This window comes from Eptatretus burgeri, chromosome 4, assembly GCF_056783735.1.
Source record: "Eptatretus burgeri isolate ZD-2024b chromosome 4, Ebu_testis_v1, whole genome shotgun sequence".
In the NCBI taxonomy this organism is placed as follows: Eukaryota; Metazoa; Chordata; class Myxini; order Myxiniformes; family Myxinidae; genus Eptatretus; species Eptatretus burgeri.
The window spans coordinates 120,034,814-120,041,105 of NC_140964.1; positions in this window are offsets into that span (position 1 = coordinate 120,034,814).

Genomic DNA, 6,292 nt, shown 5'->3' on the forward strand with positions numbered 1-6,292 from the left:
ACATTGAGAGGTCAAATCCAAGATGGCCGCAAGTCACCTGGGTCTAATGTTCAAACGTCCTTAATTTTGGAACCAGACTGCGCAGAAAAAACATTTACGGTGTTATTTCCAACTAAATTGGGGATGCCCATTCATTTGGTGATACCTTTGAGAATGTCAGAATTCAAGGAAATTAATTTAGGTCAAGGTCAAAATTTATCAAAAAATAAGCCATCAGTTGAAATTTGCAAATGAATACCGAGTGGTGTCATTGTGGCGAATTTAGTTATTTAGCCCCTCGGAGGGTGTGCTTGAGGCGGATGTGGCGCAGTTATGTATTGTGTATATCCATGCTTCGACGAGCTGGGTATAGATGCATTATCTGTGGAGTTCTATGTTTTGTTGTCCCTTACCAATAAAGAAATCCTGGATATTGACATGTATCTAAGAAGATAGACTAGATGTAAAATGTGGTATGGTAGTTGGTGCTTTCATTGTGTTTTTGTTTTTCAGAATCTTCTCTCCTGCCGTGGCGATTTCGTCGCAACCATGCCGAAGCGTCACTTGCTGATGGACCCTACCCAACCCTCTAAATCCAAGCAATCCAAGCCACTCCCCAGCACTAACTGGGACATTTGTGTCCTCTGCCAAGTAGTAACACATGAATCTTTGCAGTGTCCTCTCAGATCAACGAAACAGCCCGTTGATAGTGGCTATGCATCCCTGGCAGAAGACATTCTCCGGTTCCACACCCTTCAGCACATGCCAATGGACCTCCACCTGGAGTGATTGGATGACGGAAATGGCATAGAATCCACTCTGAAGGCACAATGTGTTGCTTTGCCCTTGTGTGCCTTGCCCATTAGACCTGCTGTACGAAGGGGTTGAACTCAAGGTCCAAAGATGTTAAAGCAGCCACCTTATTCATCAAGCCAACACAAGGCTTATTTTCCTTCATTAAGAACATAAAATAAAGTTTATTTTCTTGAGTTAAGATCATGAAACTTATCTTTAATAATAATAATGATAAACTTCATCCAATAATGTGATGGCAATGTTGATGATTGATGTGTCTGTGTGTGTTGTTCACAAAGCATAACAGTTTCTCTCTGATATATATATATATATATATATATATATCCCTGGGTGGTGTTTATCTCCAGGTGGTGTTTGTCTCTGGACATATCCAGACAGTTTGTCTCCGGACAGTTTTTGTCTCCAGACGTGTCTGTGTCTGTCTCTGGACGGTGTTTGTCTCCAGACAGCTAAGCTGCAGACGCTTCTGGGCGGTGTTTGTCTCCGAACGTGTCCAAGCAGCGGTTATGTCCGGATGGGAGTTCGTTTCCGGACGTGCTTGGATGGGATGGGAGTTCATCTCCAGATATGTCCGAGCAGTGTTTACATCCGGCCAGTGTTTGTGTCCGAACACGTCTGGGCGGTGTTTGCGTCCAGCCAGTGTCTGTCTCCGAACGTGTCCGGGTGGTGTCTGTCTCCGAACGTGTCCGGGCGGTGTTCGTCTCAAAGTGTCCGGGCAGTGTTTGTTTCAAGACTGCATTTATCTCCGGACATGTCGGGGCAGTGTTTGTCTGCGAGCGGTATTTTCGTATGACCGGTGGAAAATTGATTTCAGACATTATTGTTTCCACTAAGCATTTTGATGAGACAGTATGAATCGTAATTGATACTCCACCACAGTCTGCCTTCCCTTCTTCTCACCTCTTGCTGCCTTCCCTTCCACCAACCCTCCTCACTTTCCCTCTCTCCTCGTTCTCACCACCTCCAACTCCCCACCCCTGTCTCTCTCTCTTTCTCCCCCTTTCGTATTCCCATCAGTGAAGTGATGGGTTGTATTTGTGAGTCTCTAATACACACAGAACCCTCTACATTAATTCCCTTCTTCATATCACCCCTTTCACTTGATACAATATTGTTCTTTACCTTGATTACTGCATCTCCTCAAATTTTCTTTTTCCTATCACACCTCAACACCTTGTGCCCTTCTCAGCCTGTCCTCCAGCAAAACGAAGTCTCACTTACTGTGACTCTTGTTCTTAGTCCTTGTTATCTCCTCTTGCTTCAAGCTCCTCCATGTTGTATAAACTCCTGACATTGGTAGAGCATATTTATTTTGTTGTTTTTGTTTTCACATTTCTCTTCTTGCATTTTTTTTTTCCTGCCTGCCTTTCGCATTCAAATTTGATTTTCTTTTAACACATTTTATCATCAAAGGTTTGATGTTTTTTTTTTTTAACGTATTGATTTCTGTTTCTTCTCCAGCTTGGAAATATACTCTGCAGCAGGGGGTTCCTGAAAGTCATTGACTTTGGCCTTGCTGTATTTTTCATGCCCGGTGAAAACATTATTGCCTACGGTGGCACACGTGGTTATACGAGGCCAGAGGTCCAGGAGTTTGAGTACGAAGGTCTCCCAGCCGACGTCTGGGCGCTTGGCATCATGTTCTCGAAATTATTCCTTGGACTTCAATTTAATAGACATGATATTATCAAAGTGAGTCTTGTGTATAATGGTGTCATGATCATGAATGTGGTGTGAAGAGGATGCTGATGCTGCTGGGGGAGTGTTGATGGTTTTGTGAGTGATGGTTGTGTTGAGTGAAGCTATATGTTTTGTTGTAGTATATCTGATGGTTTGGCGAGTGATGGGTGCGTTGAGTTGAGGGATGTTTTGTTGTAATAGATCTTATGGTTTGATGTGGGATGTTGTTGTTTGGCTTGTTCAGCACATGCCCAATGAACACACAGGTCATGGCGATGCTTTTGATGTTAACATCTGTTCATTTGATGAGTGGAGGTTCCACAAGATATTCCTGTTTGGAGGCATGATCTACTTTCTTCCACACTGTGGAATGAAACAAATGATTGTTTCATCCTTCACTTATACTTTTTGGCCACCATTTTTTGTACATCTAGTGTTTCTAAACATGCATGTGATTATTGTTGAAAGTTAGACCACAGTCATGTTTTCAATTGGTATTATTAACTCACCTGGACCTTAGTCAGGTTAGCAAATGCGATTGAGCAGTGTCCGTCGGTGAGTCAGTCAGTCAGTGAGTCCATAAACACCAGTCGTTATCGCTTGATTGAACCAAACACACGATTTTGATGAAACTTGGCTACGTGCTTCGTATCTGAAGCCTAACGAAGGAGTATTGACTATCAAAATCGGCGGTCAAGAGGTTTATGACCCCTCAACCCCCCCTCCCCCCCCCGGCCCAAAAAAAAACAACAACAACAAACAAACAGGTATTTGCTCTCTTCTCCAAAAAACTGCACACACAATTTCAATGAAACTTGACTACATTATTATTGTTCATATTATTATCATTATATACAGTGCTCTCTTTGTAATTATTGGTTGTAACTGATTTTCCTATCCTTTTTTTTTAGGTCATCTCGTCAGAGATGACCTAATAAAACCAGTCTCAATGTCCGTCCCCATTTTTTTCTTCCGATTTTCTTGATATTTGGCATGCGGGTAGATGTCGATGAGGGATGCACGACGGTATGATCTTTGATCCGATTGAAGGTCATGTCATTCCAAAGTTGCGAAATCGTCCGTTTTCAAAATCTATCTCCTCCGCCGTTTATAATCCGATCTTCGAAATTCCTTCGGATTCTGATAATATGGAACAATATCTAAATTTGGTCGGGCCGTTTTTTTGAAATTCATTCTGGTTATCGATTCACGTGTCTTCAAAGTTGGAAAAATTGTCGATGTGATACGGTAAAAAAAAATTCTCCCGATCTTGATGAAACTTGGTATGTAGGTCAGGGTCGATGAGGGATGCACGACGGAATGACTTTTGACACGATCGAAGGTCAAGGTCAAGGTCACTCCAAAGTTGTGAAATCGTCCATTTTAAAAATCTATCTTCTCCGCCGTTTGTGATCCGATCTTCGAAATTTCTTCGGATTCTGATAATATGGAACAATATCTAAATTTGGTCGGGCCGATTGTTTAAATTCGTCCTGGTTATCGAGTCGCGTGTCTTCAAAGTTGGAAAAATCACCGATGTGATACGGTCAAAAAAATTTCGCCTGATATTGATGAAACTTGATATGTAGGTAGGGGTCGATGAGTGTTGCACGACGATACGACTTTAGACCTGATTGAAGGTCAATGTCAAGGTCACCAATGCTGTAAACTTGTGAAATCATCCATTGTCAAAATATCATCCACCATTTATGACTCAGAAATGCGGTTTGATTCCTGAGGTCCGGTTTCTATCCTTTTGAAGACACATTGATCATAAATGTTCCAAATCAACCATTTTCCAAATCTATCTCCGGATAACTCAGAAATGTAGTTTGATTTCTGAAGTTTTCTATCCTTTCTATTCCTGGGCTTTCGTCTGTACATTGAACCAAAAGACAAGACGACATTGAAGCCATTCTAAGCAGATCAGAGATCCACATTTACAGAGCTTCAGTGATGACTGTCACCCCCAACAGGGGGTAATTTTTAGGTCATCTCTTCGAGTATGACCTAATAATATGGGTGTCGATGTCCTTCGATCCGTCCGTTCACAATGAAGTTGAAGCGGGAGATCTGGTCATTAGTGATCCTGATAGAGGTCGATGAGACGTACACGATGGTATGACTTTTAAGGTCACCGAAGGTCAAGGTCAAGAGGCCTTTGAAGTTGTGAAAATGACGATTTTCAAATTCTATCTCCTCCGCCATTTCTCAAGCGATCTTGAATTTGATTGTAGCATATGAATCTATGGGACAATATCTAAATTTGGTGGGGCCGGATTTTCGATATTTGCTTTCGTTTTCGCGTCACGTGACTTCAAAGTTGGCAAAAAATGCGAAAATGACGATTTTCAAAATCTATCTCCTCCTACATTTCTCAAGCCATCTTGAATTTGATTGTGGCATATGAATGTATGGGACAATATCTAAATTTGGTCGGGACGGATTTTCGAATTTCGCTTTCGTGTCACGTGACTTCAAAGTTTGCAAAAACTGCCCTACCTTCAGGACGCTATATATTCTCTACTGGGCATGGTAAAAGTTAGTGAATGGTGTCATTGCATAGCAGCTGACCTTGTCTTTCATGTCCATGCGAAAGAATACCGATATCTTCGAATACGTACACGTCACGTGACTTTGAATTTTGCGAAAACTGCTTCATGTAGTTGCAAAATGACGATTTTCAAAATCTATCTCCTCCTACATTTCTTAAGTTATCTTGAATTTGATTGTGGCATATGAATCTATGGGACAATATCTAGATGTGGTCGGGCCGGATTTTCAATATTCGCTTTCATGTCACGTGACTTCAAAGTTGGCCAAAAATCCCTCCTGACCCGAGAACACTACACCCTAGTTTCTCGCAGAGATGACCGTCACTCCCGCACGGGTGTATTTTTTAAATTTAATTTCAACACAATGCACTAAAAGTTGGGACAATATTTTGGGGTACGTTTCATTGTCTGCCACAGATTTGAAATTTCACTAGTAATAGGCTTCGACCACCATCCTTGAGCATGGCGTGGAACGTCGGCCGAGGCCCTTGTGCGATTGAGATGAAAAAGGACTTAACTAAAAGTTCCAGTAAACACAAAGTTTAAGATAATATTTTCATGCTCATTACCTTCTATGTTATCTATTGTGCCAAACCAGCAGCAATCATGTCACACCCTTGGCACGCCACGTTTTATAGAGATCAGAGAGGGTACAAGTCTAGTTTTCTCGAGCTTGCGCCGAGAAAAGCTTTCAAACAAATAGAGCCCAAGCTCGTGTTGCTTCCAAGGAATTCCTTGAAAATTGCAGGGAAATTAATTTGGAATTCCTGGTTTTCTTTGGCTCGGGTTCAAACCTGGGCCTCAATCCATCTCTGGTGGGAGGTGTGGATGTGGTTGTGCAGTGTGCTCTGTGCATCTCCTTTCTCAACACTAAGGAAAGACTCACCAACTTGCTTTGTTATGGCCTCCAAAGCCATGTTGATGAAATTGGAAATATGTGTAATGGTAAAAGCTATCTTCATACAAAGTTACATGATAAGTGAAAGGAAGGTGCAGCCAGAATTCCAAAAAGTCAGTTTTCTGCAGGAATGAGTTGCAGGGTGCTTCATCAGGAATAAATGACCTCGCATCTCTCTCTCAGCCGAATAAACCCACAAAGACTTAATATAAAATTATTGAGTTGAGAGGGATTGTTTTTAAGAGCTAAGTAAAAACTTTTGTGTTGTACACCATGGCATAAATGATGAATCAAAATGTATTTTATTAGTTGAGAGTCAAGTCAGTTATTGTATCGATGAGTGGTTCCTTGGAATCTGCTTATC